We start from the raw sequence: 14926 nt of genomic DNA, 5'->3' as shown, positions 1-14926 counted from the left end.
TTACAGTAGTTTTTGTCATACATTGAAATGAATTAGCCATGGATTTACATGTATTCCCCATCCCGGTCCCCCCTCCCACCTCCCTCTCCACCCGATCCCTCTGGGTCTTCCCAGTGCACCAGGCCCGAGCACTTGTCTCCTGCACCCAACCTGGGCTGGTGATCTGTTTCACCCTAGATAATATACATGTTTCAATGGTGTTCTCTTGAAACATCCCACCCTCGCCTTCTCCCAGAGTCCACAAGTGTGTTCTATACGTCTGAGTCTCTTTTCCTGTTTTGCATATAGGGTTATCGTTACCATCTTTCTAAATTCCATATATATGTGTTAGTATACTGTAATGGTCTTTATCTTTCTGGCTTACTTCGCTCTGTATAATGGGCTCCAGTTTCATCCATCTCCTTAGAACTGATTCAAATGCATTCTTTTTAATGGCTGAGTAATATTCCACGGTGTATATGTACCACAGCTTCCTCATCCATTCGTCTGCTGATGGGCATCTAGGTTGCTTCCATGTCCTGGCTATTATAAACAGTGCTGCGATGAACACTGGGGTGCACGTGTCTCTTTCAGAACTGGTTTCCTCGGTGTGTATGCCCAGAAGTGGGATTGCTGGGTCATATGGCAGTTCTATTTCCAGTTTTTTAAGAAATCTCCACACTGTTTTCCATAGCGGCTGTACTAATTTGCATTCCCGCCAACAGTGTAAGAGGGTTCCCTTTTCTCCACACCCTCTCCAGCATTTATTGCTTGTAGACTTTTGGATAGCAGCCATCCTGACTGGCGTGTAATGGTACCTCATTGTGGTTTTGATTTGCATTTCTCTGATAATGAGTGATGTTGAGCATCTTTTCATGTGTTTTTTAGCCATCTGTATGTCTTCCTTGGAGAAATGTCTGTTTAGTTCTTTGGCCCATTTTTGGATTGGGTCATTTATTTTTCTGGAGTTGAGCTGGAGGAGTTGCTTGTATATTTTTGAGATTAATCCTTTGTCTGTTGCTTCGTTTGCTATTATTTTCTCCCAATCTGAGGGCTGTCTTTTCACCTTGCTTATAGTTTCCTTTGTTGTCAGGTTGCTCAGTTTTTATCTGTAATATACATCTGGGTTCTCTACATATTTCATTTGAATAAAGTGTTCTGATGTTAATACATGATTTGAAAACTGGAAATAGAACTGCCATATGACCCAGCAATCCCACTTCTGGGCATACACACCAAGGAAACCAGATCTGAAAGAGACATGTGCACCCCAGTGTTCATCGCAGCACTGTTTATAATAGCCAGGACATGGAAGCAACCTAGATGCCCATCAGCAGACGAATGGATAAGGAAGCTGTGGTACATATACACCGTGGAATATTACTCAGCCATTAAAAAGAATTCATTTGAATCAGTTCTAATGAGATGGATGAAACTGGAGCCCATTATACAGAGTGAAGTAAGCCAGAAAGATAAAGACCATTACAGTATACTAACACATATATATGGAATTAGAAAGATGGTAATGATAACCCTATATGCAAAACAGAAAAAGAGACACAGATGTACAGAACAGACTTTTGTACTCTGTGGGAGAAGTCGAGGGTGGGATGTTTTGAGAGAACAGCATCGAAACATGTATATTATCTATAGTGAAACAGATCACCAGCCCAGGTTGGATGCATGAGACAAGTGCTCGGCCCTGGTGCCCTGGGAAGACCCAGAGGGATTGGGTCGAGAGGGAGGTGGGAGAGGGGATCAGGATGGGGAATACATGTAAATCCATGGCTGATTCATGTCAATGTATGACAAAACCCATTACAATATTGTACAGTAATTAGCCTCCAACTAATAAAAATAAATGAAAAAAAAAAAAAGAAAACTGATAATTTGGAGACATATAGGGTTTGTTGTGAGAAAACCTTGTATCTTACTCTGGTTTTGGCACTTATATTCCATGCAAACAGTGACTGTTTATTTAACCTCTCTCAACCTACTTCTCAAATGAGAAGAAAGATAATAAAAACTTTTCTCATAGGTTTAAAAAATTTTTTTTCTTTTTCTTGCTTTAAGAACACTTAACATAAGATCTACCCTTTTAAAAACCTTTACATGCACAATACGGTATTGTCAACTACAGACATTATGCTGTACAATGGATCTCTAGAACTTACTCATCTTGCATGTAGGAGACGTTACACTTACTCCCAGTGAAGAGTGATTCGGCACTTTTCTCTCCCCCAGCCTCTGGCAGCCACCATTCTCCTCTCTGTTTCTCTGGTGTATTTTAGATATCTCCCCAGGGACAGAGGAGCCCGCTGGGCGGCCGTCTCTGGGGTCGCACAGAGTCGGACACGACTGAAGTGACTTAGCAGCAGCAGCAGCATATAAATGGAATCATGCAGAATGTGTCTTCTGTGACTGGTTTATTTCACTTAGTATGTCCTTTAGGTTCACCTATGTTGTTGCATAAGGCAGCATTTCCTTTTTTAAAAGACTGAATAATATTCTATTCTATATATATGCCATATTTTATTTATCCATGCATTTGCTGATGAGCATTTAGGTTTTTTCTGTATCATGGCTATTGTGAAATAGTGTTGTAATGGACATGGAAGTGCAGATAGCTCTTTAAGATCTTGATTTTAATTCCTTTGACTGTGTACCCAGAAGTGGGGTTGCTAGATTATATGGTAGAAAAAAATGGGATAATTCATTAAAAATGTTTAGAATAGCAGCTGATACATAGTAAATAAACAATAAATGTTTGCTCTTGTAATTATTTTATGTGAAAAGTAATCTTTGATTCATTTAATAATTTGTTGAACTAATATTCAACTAATTATAGTGTCTATTTTGAGCCAGTAATGAATATACTTTTTCTCATGTAGTCTTCACAAATGCATGCTAAAGTAATTTCATCCTCATCCTATGGGGAGAAAATTGAGACCTGGGCAGACTGGTGAGCTGCCATGTTCATTCAGCCGTAAGTGGCAGACTGGAGTTTTAAAATTGGGTGGTCTGAGTTCAAGTACAATATTTTCCCTATTAAACCCAAACATCGCCTCCAGAGTCAACAGGGAGCACATTGATCATGTGATTTATGATGTAATTTAGATTTTTAGATCTATGGATTTTGTAGTTTTGCAGAGAAGTTGCGTTATTAAATGATTGCCCAGTGTCTTCTCTCTAAGCATCAATATTAATGTGATTAATATACATCATCAGAAAAATTTTTGAGGGCCTTTGTGTCAGCTGCTCTCTGATTACTTCCTTCCTGGATTCTGGAGGACTGTTATTTGCTGCATTAATTCATGCAGACTTCAGGAGTGAAAAAAAGTTCTTTGTTACCTCACCCTTTGAATGGCCTTGCTTTACTTTCCTACAGTTATTTCTGTAGGTTAATGATATCAAAGAGCATTCTGTAGTAGAAAAATGAACTGATTCTGATAAATATATCATCAGAGCAAATCATACCAAGTAGGGCTTCTTTTCTATACTGCTAAAATACACAAATGCCTTTTTTTTCAAGTATTAAAATATTTTCTAATTATCTAATACCATAAGAGGTTATTTCAGTCATTCGGAATGGCAACCCAGAGTCACTTCATCAGGGATTTTTTGTCTGCTGGTGAACTGGCATCAGTTTGAAATTTTCTTTCTTCCACTGAATTTGCATATCCCAATGAGTGGTTAATGTAACAGTCATCTCCTCTCTCTTTAGTTCCTATAACATTGTTGCAGTGTATGAAGCATCATTTTGTGTCTGGTGCTTTACACAGATTAATTCACTTAACTTTTATTACAACTCAGCAAGGTAGGTCTTATTTTATCTTAAAGATGAGGAAACTGAAGCTGAGGGAGTTAAAACTGCTCACTTAAAGTTTCACTATGTGTACATGAAGCAGCTAGAATTGATTCTCAGACTTTTTTAGTTCTAAAGCTGAAGATCTTTCCTGATGTAAATACAAATAAACTCAAATATTAAATAACTTCACAAATGATATACATGGTCACATATAATAGGAAAGCACCACTTAGGGTGCAATGGAAATCAGTGTGATAAATATGGTAACAGTGAACAGTTTTTGAGGGTTTATTATGAGCTAAGCATTGTGTAGCATATTACAGATACTAACTAACTTATGCACCTTAAAAGCCCGTAAGGTATTTTTTTGTACCCAAATTACATGTGAGACAACTGAGGTGTGGATAATTAGGTCACTGTCACAACATTCTGGGCTTCCCCGGTGACTCAGGCGGTAAAGAATCTGCCTGCAATACAGGAGACCCGGGTTCCATCCCTGGCTCTGGAAGATCCCCTGGAGAAGGGACTGGCTACCCACTCCACTATTCTTGCCTGGAGAATTCCATGGACAGAGGAACCTGGTGAGCTATATAGTCCATGGGGTCAAAAAGAATTGGACATGACTGAACAATAAACACACACACACACACACACACACACACACACACAACATTCCACATTTATTAAGTGGGGGAAACCTTGGGTTTTGACTTGATTCTGTGTCATCAAAGGCCTTGTTTTTACTCCTGAATGATTCTAGATTTTGGTTCTAATCATTCCTTTCCTTAATTAATATCTTGCCAGGTCCTGAATCTGTGCCATATTTTGGATGCTGACAGAAACTGTGTATTGATTTAGCCTGAAGGGTGAAGTCTGGTTTCTAAATTGAGGCGTCCCTTGTATCTCCTGGAAATAAGAAAGTTCTTTGATGCTTAATCCAGTATCTTTGCTGCATGGCTTGTAAATAAGGCTTAGTTTTAGTTTGGATAATGTATTTTTCTATCATTTAGAAATAATCTTGATTATATTTTTAGAAATACAGGTTATTTTCCAAATACTTCTAATTTTATTACTATGCATTATTTACAATTTTTTTGGAAAAAGCTCTTTGTGGGAAACCTATATTTTAAAACTAGAGTTTTGTCATGATTTTTAAAAATATAAACCATTGAATTCCTATTCTATTACAAATCTTTTAACCACTTTCTATATCTTACTTTCAATTTTCTTTTGTTTTAGCCATTAAAAATTTGAATGTCTTTATGCATTAAATACTGTGTCAGGTATTTTTTAATGAGCTTTTAACAATACTGTCCACACTTGGTGATTTCACTGTACTTTAAATTACTCATCTTTGGGATCTACCCCTAATGATCAAAGGATTTCATAATAGCAAGGCTCTTGTTAAATAAAAATATCTCAAAGTAACAATAACTCTGACTTATGCAGTGTTTATGTAAGTTGTACCAGGTACTATTCTAAGTGGTTTATACATACTGACTCATCCTCAACACAGCATATGACAGATGGAGAAAGAAAGGTACAGGGAAGGTAGTGGCTGCCCAAGGCATATGGTGAATGAGGGTAGGCTGGACTTGAAACAAGGCAGGCATCCTCAGGACTCTGCCCTGAACCATTACATCATGGAGCAACACATAATAATGAAAGCAAGTAATTGAAAGCATTAAAATCAGTTCATGATGTTTCCAGATTGTCAAAGGATAAATCTTATAGAATCCAGTTTATCATTATAGCACCAATAAATCATTCATCCATTGAACAAACGTTTATTGAGCTCCTGCTGTGTGCTTGTTGCTGTGTGAGGCATGTGTGTATGTTGTATGTTGAACCCATGTCTCTTGTGTCTCCTGCATTGGCAGGTGGGTTCTTTACCACTAGCACCACTTGGGAAGCCCTGTGTGAGTCATGACATTGACACTGAAGCCGCTCAGTCATGTCCGACTCTTTGCGACCCCATGGACTGTAGCCTACCAGGCTCCTCCATCCATGGAATTTTCCAGGCAAGAGTACTGGAGTGGTTTGCCATTTCCTTCTCCAGGAGATCTTCCCGCCCCAGGGATTGAACCTGGGTCTCCTGCATTGGAGGCAGACGCTTTACCATCTGAGCCAGCAGGGAAGTCCTGTCATAGATGGTGTAAATAAATAGAATCCCTGATTTCATGGAAGATTCAGCCTGTTTAGGGACACTGACTTTTAAACAAGTTGTTGCAGCATGATGTGTGATAAGACAAGGATGTTCCAGGAGATGGAGGACTCAGCCATGTCTATGCATCAGGAGGGCTTCTTTGAGGAGGTAACATTCCCACTGAAACTTGAAGGATGAGTTAGAAGTAAATCAAAGTGAATGTCGCTCAGTCGTGTCCGACTCCTTATGATCCCATGGACTATATAGCCCCTGGAATTCTCCAGGCCAGAATGTTGGAGTGGGTAGCCTTTCCCTTCGCCAGGGGGTCTTCCCAACCCAGGGATCGAACCCATGTCTCCTACATTCTTTACCAGCTGAGCCACCAGGGAAGCCACCGGGGAAGTAAATCAAGCAAGAGGCAAGAGCAGAGGTACTTATAGGTGAAGGGAGCAGGTGCTGGGGTGGTTATAAGCCAGATGGAACCATCTGGAGCCAGCAGACCAGGCTCTGTGTGGAGAAACAGGAGAAGTAAGGTTGAAGAGCAGAGCGAGTCAGCTCGTGGGCAGCTCTGAAGCCGTGTTAGAGTTTCCTCTTTATCTCGGAGGCAAAAGGAATTCCCATGGAAGTGTTAAAATGTGGGGAGTGACCTGTTTAGATTTGCATCAAAGGAAGAATGTTCTGGCTAAGTGGAGAGTAGATAGAAAGCCTGTGTGTGTGAGGGGCACGTCTCTAGTCAGAGAAGCCAGTCAGGAGGCTGTAGTCTAGTAACAGTGGTGGTCAGGTCTAGAGCATTAGTGGACATGTAGAGATTGGAGGAGCTTCCCTGGTGGCAGAGCCAGTGAAGAATCTGCCCACAATGTGGGAGACCCGGGTTCGATCCCTGGATCGGAAAGATCCTCTGGAGAAGGGATTAGCTACCCACTCCAGTATTCTTGCCTGGAGAATTCCATGGACAGAGGAGTCTGGCAGGCTGCAGTCTATGAGGTTGTAAAGAGTTGGACATGACTGAGTGCCTTTCACTTTCACACTTTCACTCAGAGAATTGGAAAGATTTAAGAGACACATAGAAGGAAAAAATTGGTAGGACTTAACAAATGACTGGGTGTGAGAATGAGGAGTTGAGGGTCAGATGTTTCTGACTCTGGTCAAGAGGAAGATGCTCATTCCATTTCCAGAGATAAAGAACCATGTATGCATAGGCCATGGAGGAGAGGTGAAGAAAACTGCATTATCTCCATGTGCTCAGTGTTAGGTGCCTCAGACATCTGAATGTAGATGGTAAGAGCCTACATCAGTGCACAAATGCACAGTAGGTGCTTAATAAATATTACTGAATTGGATGGATGTATGGTTGGCAGTGGGGTATATGCATTTGGAGCTCAAAATCAGGCTTGCAGAGATAGAGATACAGTTCTAAAATAATAGCATATAGATGACAATCAGAGCCAAGATAGTACTGAGATGTGGGAGTGTGACAAGTGAGAAGAGCAGAAGGCCTGGGATTGAGCCTTGGGCAGTGCCAACATTCAAGCACTAGTCTGAGGAAGAGGAGGCTGTGAAGAAGTAGCCAGCAAGACAGGAGGAATATCACAGGAATGCTGTGTCACAAAAGCAGAGGGAATGGACTGTTTTCAGAGGTTGGAGTGTCAAGTGCCTCCAGCAGACCAAGCAGCATAAAGACTGAAAAACATCTCTTAGATTTAGAAATAAGAAAGTCACTGATGACCTAGTAGCATCAGAGAGTGATGAAGGCTGAAGCCAGTTGGGAGTGGGTTGAGAAAATGAGGACAGAAAATATGGACACCTTGTAAGAGAATATTGGTTTGCATGGAAGAAGAGATAACAAGAAATAAGATCAATAAAAATGTTACAACACTTTCATATCTTTTTCCTTTTCTCTTCTTGAATAATTCAGTTTTAAAGCTATTGGGTGGGGGTAAAGCAAGAACTGTTCACATGAGAGGGTAGCTAGTGGGGGACACTGGAGCCCAAGCAGGTTGAGGCATACACACATGTGGGGAGTGGGGGTGGAGATGCCTCATTTGCGATGTCCTAAGTTTTCCGGTAGTCATGTATGGATGTGAGAGTTGGACCATAAAGAAGGCAAAGTGCCGAAGAATAGATGCTTTTGAATTATGGTGCTAGAGAAGACAGCAAGGAGATCAATCGATCCTAAAGGAAATCAACCCTGAATATTCACTGGAAGGACTGATGCTGAAGCTGAAGCTCCAGTACTTGGTCATCTGATGTGAATAGATGACTCATTGGAAAGATTGAAGGCAAAAGGAGAAGAGAGTGGCAGAGGATGAGATGGCTAGGTAGCATCACTGACTCAATGGACATGAATTTGAATAAAACCCAGGAGATAGTGAAGGACAAGGAAGCCTGGCCTGTTGCAGTCCACGGGGTCGCAAAGAGCCAGACACAGGGACTGAACAACAACAAAGCCCAAAGAGAAGAGTCTGCCGAGGAGTGGGCTTCATGGGCTGTTGGAACCTGAGCAAGGTGAAGTGGGCATCTTAGTCTGGATTCTCCAGAAAAATGGAATCGATAGGAGATAGAGAAGCAGAGTCACTGAGCAATATTTATTATAAGGAATTGGCTCATGTGATTAGGAAGCTGAGAAGTTCAAGACCTGCAGTCAGCAAGCTGGTGACCCAGAAGAGCCCATTGGTATAAGTTTCAGTCCAAGTGCGAATGCAAATCCGGGAGAAGTCCAATGTGCCAGCTCAAAGACAGGAAGGCAGAAAGCAAGAATTTTTTTGCTCAGCCTTTGATTTCATTCAGACCTCTGACAAACTGGGTGAGGTCCACCCACATGGAGTAGGGCAATCTGCTTTACTTAGTGAATGAATTCAGTGTTAATCTCATCCAGAAACTCCCTTACAGACACACCCAGAAATAATGTTTAAACAAGTCTCTGGGCATCCCAGGGCCCAGTCAAATCCATACATGAAATTAACATCACAGTTGTCAGTATATGAGGATATGTCATTTTATTTCAATGTATGAGGAATTTGAGAGTCCAAGTCAGGTTGGAGTGGGACTATATGAGGGGACGGGAGAGAAGGCCTAACGTTAGGTGCTAGAACACACATGAGGTAAGAAGGGCATCTATGAAGGGGGGAGTCTGGTGTAAGAGTCGCAGCTTGGCAAGGCGAGCATGCTGTCCACACAGAGAAGTGACTTACGAGAGGGATCAGGGCCCAGGGAGGAGAAGCGGAGTGTTGACACGGGGAAAGTCTCAGCATGTGGTGTACGAACACAGTGATGTGGGGTGTGAGGAGGGTGTCATAGAGAGGAGAAGGTGGCTGTGGTGCTGGTTTATTGGTTGCACTCAGGAAGGCTGAGCAAATGTGTAACATCTCAAACTGGGCTTTCCCCAGTGTGAACATGCTCTTCAGGCTTATTTGGCCTCTGACATCCTACACCAGGCCAGCCATCCGTGCAGACGGCGCTCTTGCTTTGCTCCACCCAGTGGTTTCAGGACTGAGCTATCAGAAAGGAAAAGAGAAAAGGAAAGGAAAAAGAAAAAGAAAAGAAAAGGAAAAGAAAGAATTGTGATTTTTAAATCAATCTTATTTTTTGTTAACTCTTCACAACCAATATCCTCCTACAAGCTGTCCATATTTGATGTAAATATGTGTACGTGTGTGTTGTCGTTTTTGTTTAGTAGCTAGGTCATGTCCAACTCTTTGTGACCCCATGGACTGTAGCACAGTAGGCTCCTCTTTGCATGGAATTTTCCAGGCAAGAATACTGGAGAGGGTTGCCATTTCCTACTCCAAAGGTGCTGGTGCTCAGTCATGTCCAATTCTTTGTGGCCCCATGGATTATAGCCTGCTAGGCTCCTCTTTGCATGGAATTTTCCAGGCAAGAACACGGGAGTGGGGTGCCATTTCCTACTCCAGCAGATCTTTCCTACTCAGGGGTCAAACCTGCGTCTCTTGCATGTCCCGCATTGGCGGCTGGGTTCTTTACCACTGCTGCCGTACAGGGATTCATTCCCTAGCTCTCTCCAGGGGAAAGGTCTCGGAGCAGCAACCCCCACTGGAGCAAGGGGAACATCCAGAGTCTGCATCTCGGTCTCTAATACCAGGAACCTGGAAGTGTGGCAGGCTCGGCAGAAAAATCTTTTTAGAATGGTAGAACCTACATGTAGTAGTTCTGTACACAGAAAGCAGAGACCAGTAAAAGGGAAAAGGCTGAAGAACAAAAGAGTAGGAGGCGGGGAATTACACTTAAAAGTCCTCTGAATGCTTTTATGGAGAGACTGGTTTTAAGTTTATGACTGACTGGCAACTCTTGAAACAGATGAAGGCCATATTTAGGTAGTGGAATAGAGTGGTTAAGAACTTGGGTCATGAAGTCAGGATGCCTGAATTTCTGTTCTGGTTCCATTATGTTTAGACTTGATATTGGGAAAGTAACTCAATTTCTCTGCCCTGATTCTTTATATTTAAAATGAGGGATCATAAAAATACCACTTATCAAATGATTAAATGAATCAATACACATAGGAACCCTGGAAAGTGCCTGACTCATGGTAACAATAAATGTTGACTATTATTTTTTGATGGGCTAATCTATTAATAGAGGGATCTGAAAAGCTTTTTCAATAGTTAAAGTGAGAGACAATGAGCACTTGAACCAAGGTGGGAACTAAATTGTTGTGCTAAGAAGGGGCTAAATTTGAGATTTATGAGGAGCTGAACATGGGGAGACTTGGTAACTGGATTGGAGTAAGGGATGGTTTTGTGGAACCTGATGGGTGGTATTGCCACTCATTAAAATGGGAGATGGTGAGCTGAAGAACTTGAATTCAGCTCAATGTGTTAAGACTCAAGTGTAAAGGTAGAGATACCCCACAAATAGTTGCATATCTGAGTCTGTGTTCTGGAGAGAAGTAATGAACTACACAGCCTATAGCTAAACCATGAGAATAGATGAGGGCACTGGGCAGAAAGTAGAGCTGAAGATTTGAGGTATGTGAGATCAGTTTGGCACAGATTCTGTAGAAAAGAAAACTCAAAAATAAACAAAAAAGCTGTGCAGGGGGCAGTTGTGGGTTAGAATGAGTTAGAACTCCAATTCATGCCCAGGGACAGATGGTGTTCCAATTCTGATGATGGTAAGGTAGCTTGAGAGTGAAAAGGAATGTCTTCAATACATAGTGAGAGATTTTAGGAAAGTTATATACAGTTTTCATCAGCTTATCCCAAACACTAAGGCTTTATAATTGATTATATTCACACATGATGGCCATAATGTTTTTCATTGACTCATTTTGCCCAGAGCTAGACAGAAAGTCAGACTGGGCAGACTCACTGTTGCAATCAACATGGCTAACGTTTGATCCCATCTTTGGTTGATAGTTATGCCTCAAAAGTCCTGGCCAGGCACCCCTATGTGGCACTGTGCCTTCCTAGCAGATGGAAATGAGGGTAGTTATTCAACAACTTGGTATATGCATCAATTTTAATGATTAAAACAGGATTTTCTGTGCAGAGTGTCTAGGCATGAGGTTGAAAGGATAAAATGTCACTATATCTGCAGCATGGAAATGGATTAGTGCTGAAATCTTAACAATTGCTTATGCAAGTTAAAAGTTTGTTAAATTTCACTCTGGGTTTGTGTTCATCTGGGAACTTATGATAATGAATCCTTTTGGTCCCAATTTGGCTCTCTAGAGTAAGAACACTTACAAATCCATTTAATAACCAGACTGGCTTTTATCTCTGAACTGATGAATCAGGTGCAAAAAAGTGGAATGTAGATCTTTGTGTGTGCCTTTCATCACATTGCTTTTGCAGAAGACAGCGTAATTTTGGAGCTGTTATAAATGTAAGGAAGATCTAATATACAGCATGGTGACTAATAAAACTGTATTGTAAAACTGAAATTTGCTAAAAGGGTAGATCTTAAGTATTCTCATGTCACATGAAAATAATAGTAATTGTGAGTGATGCATGTGTTAATTAACTTGATTTTGGCAATCATTTCCCAATATATATATGTAGTAAAGATCACATTGTATACCTTTAACATATACAATTTTGTCAAGTATACTTCATTAAAGCTGGAAAATAAAATACAGGTAAGGGGAAATACAAAATTAAAGAAAATATATCAAGGATTTCACTACATAAAACATTTTAAAGGTTAAAATATATAAACAATAATAAAAATTTTCCCACAGAGTGAGAATGCTATGGCCATGTTTACACATTTAAGTTAAAAATGAGAATTCAAGAAAATTCACAGATATTTACAGGAAAGGAATTTTACTCAATCACAGTGATTTTTGGTTAAAATTCCTTTCTGCATAAGGTTTTCAATGCTTTATTTTGCTTTCAGTATAGTATACTACCATATATGCATATGTATATATATAATATATATAACTATATGCATGCATGCTGAGTTGCTTTGGTTGTATCTGACTTTTTGTGACCCTGTGGACTGTGGCCTGCCAGGCCCCTCTGTCCATGGGATTCTCCAGCAAGAATACTGGAGTGGATCGCCATGCCCTCCTCCAGGGGAGCCTCCTGACCCCAGGGATTGAACCTGCATCTCTCTTGTCTCCTACATTGACAGGCAGATTCTTTGCCACTAGCGCCACCTGGGAAGCCCATGTGTATAGTTATAATGGTATGTGTGGCAGTATATTTCAGTTTTCTATTACTCTGTTAACAGTTGGCTCCAAAACTTAGGGCTTGACATAACTGTTTCTTTTGCTGATGACTCTGTGGGCCAGGAAGGCCTCTGCTTGGCGGCTCATCTCTGCTGCTCATGTTGTCTCAGGGTGGCTGGGGCTAGAGTATGCACTTCCAAGGTGGATCGTCTCTCATGTCTGGCGCTCCTTAGCACTCCTGTCTCATTCTCAGCTTCTTTCTCTCTCTTCCATTACGTGGTGAATTACAGGCTTCAGAGCCTTTCCATGTGACTTGGACTTCTCACAGCATGGTGATGTCACTGTAGTCTCTTGGTTTAAAGAGGCAGGAAACAAATAATTCCTATGTAAGGGTGACAGCTGCACCTGGCCCAGCATCAGTTCTGTATTCTATTGGTTGAGGCAGATACAAGGCCTAGTGGATGTAAGAAAATTGAGAAATAAATTCCACCACCTTGTGGGAATATGACAAGAAAGGAGGGTGCATGGGTGATACTGCTGCTATCATCTTTAAAATATGCAGTAGGCCACGGAGCAGAGCCAGGGAGGCACTGAAAGGATCCAGTGCTTCTCCTAAAGTGTGAACTACAGACTATCTGTGTTAGAATCACCTGGAGGGGCGGTGATTTAATATGTAGAGATCTGAGCCTCACTCCAGACTTACCAGGTCAGAATCAGAATCTCTATGAGTGGGATTCTGTGGCTTCAACAAGCCCCCAGGTGACAATTATGTGCACTAAGGCAGTGGAGAGTTATTTCTGAGCCTGGCTCTGGAGACTGAAAGACCTGGACGCAATGTGCCTGCCATCAACTAGCTGTGTGGTCTTGGAATTGCCTTCATTCTCTTAGGGACAGTTTCCTCATCTGCAAATTGTGCCAAGAGATAGTACCCGCTTCCTGTGTTGTTTCTGAGAACAAAATACATACCCCAGTCTGGAATATTGTCAGTACATTACAGTTAGTGGGTTTCATCCTCCAAACAGATGATTCTTCTTTAGTGTGTAGTGAGGTTTTATCCACGTGAATGACCTGGACCTGTATTGTGGCCACAATTAAATTCACCAGTGTGCCCATCTGTCAATGGTGTGTGTACACTTTCTCACTAGAAGCCAACAGGTGAACAAGTATGGACTTTCTTGTCTGTTTAGAGTTGAACTGATTCATTTATAGTAAAGAGCTAACTTACTGAACTGTAAGAAGCACGCTACTTGACAATAACCTTGAAATTGCTTGAAAATTGTTCAGTGAAATAAGTGGGTGCAGTTTGGACAGTAAAACACTCTTGGCATTCCATAATTGGATGAATTTCAAATATGTATTGACATAGTCCCTACAAATGCAAGGCCTGGTGTTTACATGATGGTAGGACTGAAGCATTTGGTGAGAGGTAAAGGAGGGCTGATGTGACAATTAGCAGGATAAAGAAACTAAAGGCTCAATTTCATATGTTTGTTGACACTTTGTTATAATAGAATTATAATTTAAAATATTAGGCATGGGCAATTATGAATAAGTTTTGAAAAACCTTATATGTTGTTGGAAAGCTTCATGCTTAGAATGTTAACTGAAGCCTCAGAAAAGGCTCTACGTATTTGATTTTCCTCTAGATGTCAGCTGCAATAGATCCAAGGCTGTAGCATCTGAAAACTGGGCACCGTGCATTTGTGACAGTGAAAGAAGTTCAGAAGAAGCTGGAAAGCACCCAGGGTCTGTTTCCTGTCCCTGAAAAGCACCTGAGGTAAGGGTCTTCTTTAAAAGTCAACATACTTGAACTCTTGTCCTTCAATGTGCTTTGTATGACTCAGAACAAAATAAGAAAGTGGTCCTGGGAGAGGTCCATTTAGAATGACAGACTGAAATTTCACACACCCTGTGAATTTTCTGTGTGTTGTTGGTCCTTAAAAAAAAAATAACCCTCTTATTTATGCAGCAACTATTCTTCTAAAGCACTTTAGGCTTTGTGGCTGACAGTGATCTCTGTATATCTATCTAACAAATTTCGAAAGTATTCCTAACTTCTATTTCTTTATGTTCCATCATGTGTTTATTCCTTCTCTTCCTTTTCTAATTTTCTGAAACTGCTCCTTATATTTGTTTATTTATCTACTTTATCCATTTTTGTTTTGACCTCCACCCATCCAATTTATTCAATATTTGCCCTTGGAAGCAATGACTGTCCAACAACAACCAAAACAATGACAAGAAAATGAGTTAATTTTGTTGAGCATTTGCAGTGTATCAAATGCTACAACTTCCTTTCTTCCTCTCCTTTCACCAGTGCTTCTCTTCCCATACAGACAAGTATGTCTTTTTTTTTAAA

The 14926-nt window shown here is 40.9% G+C and overlaps 1 non-coding gene across 1 annotated transcript; it reads right to left on the bottom strand.

Annotated features, from left to right (window-relative positions):
* Positions 1–5851: 5851 nt before the first annotated feature.
* TRNAC-ACA (transfer RNA cysteine (anticodon ACA)) lies at positions 5852–5924 on the bottom strand. Its single transcript has one exon. It is a non-coding gene; the product is annotated as a tRNA-Trp (tRNA).
* Between the last annotated feature and the right edge of the window lie 9002 nt (positions 5925–14926).

The sequence above is a fragment of the Odocoileus virginianus genome, chromosome 2, assembly GCF_023699985.2.
Source record: "Odocoileus virginianus isolate 20LAN1187 ecotype Illinois chromosome 2, Ovbor_1.2, whole genome shotgun sequence".
In the NCBI taxonomy this organism is placed as follows: domain Eukaryota; kingdom Metazoa; phylum Chordata; class Mammalia; order Artiodactyla; family Cervidae; genus Odocoileus; species Odocoileus virginianus.
This window is presented reverse-complemented; position numbering and strand designations above follow the sequence as displayed.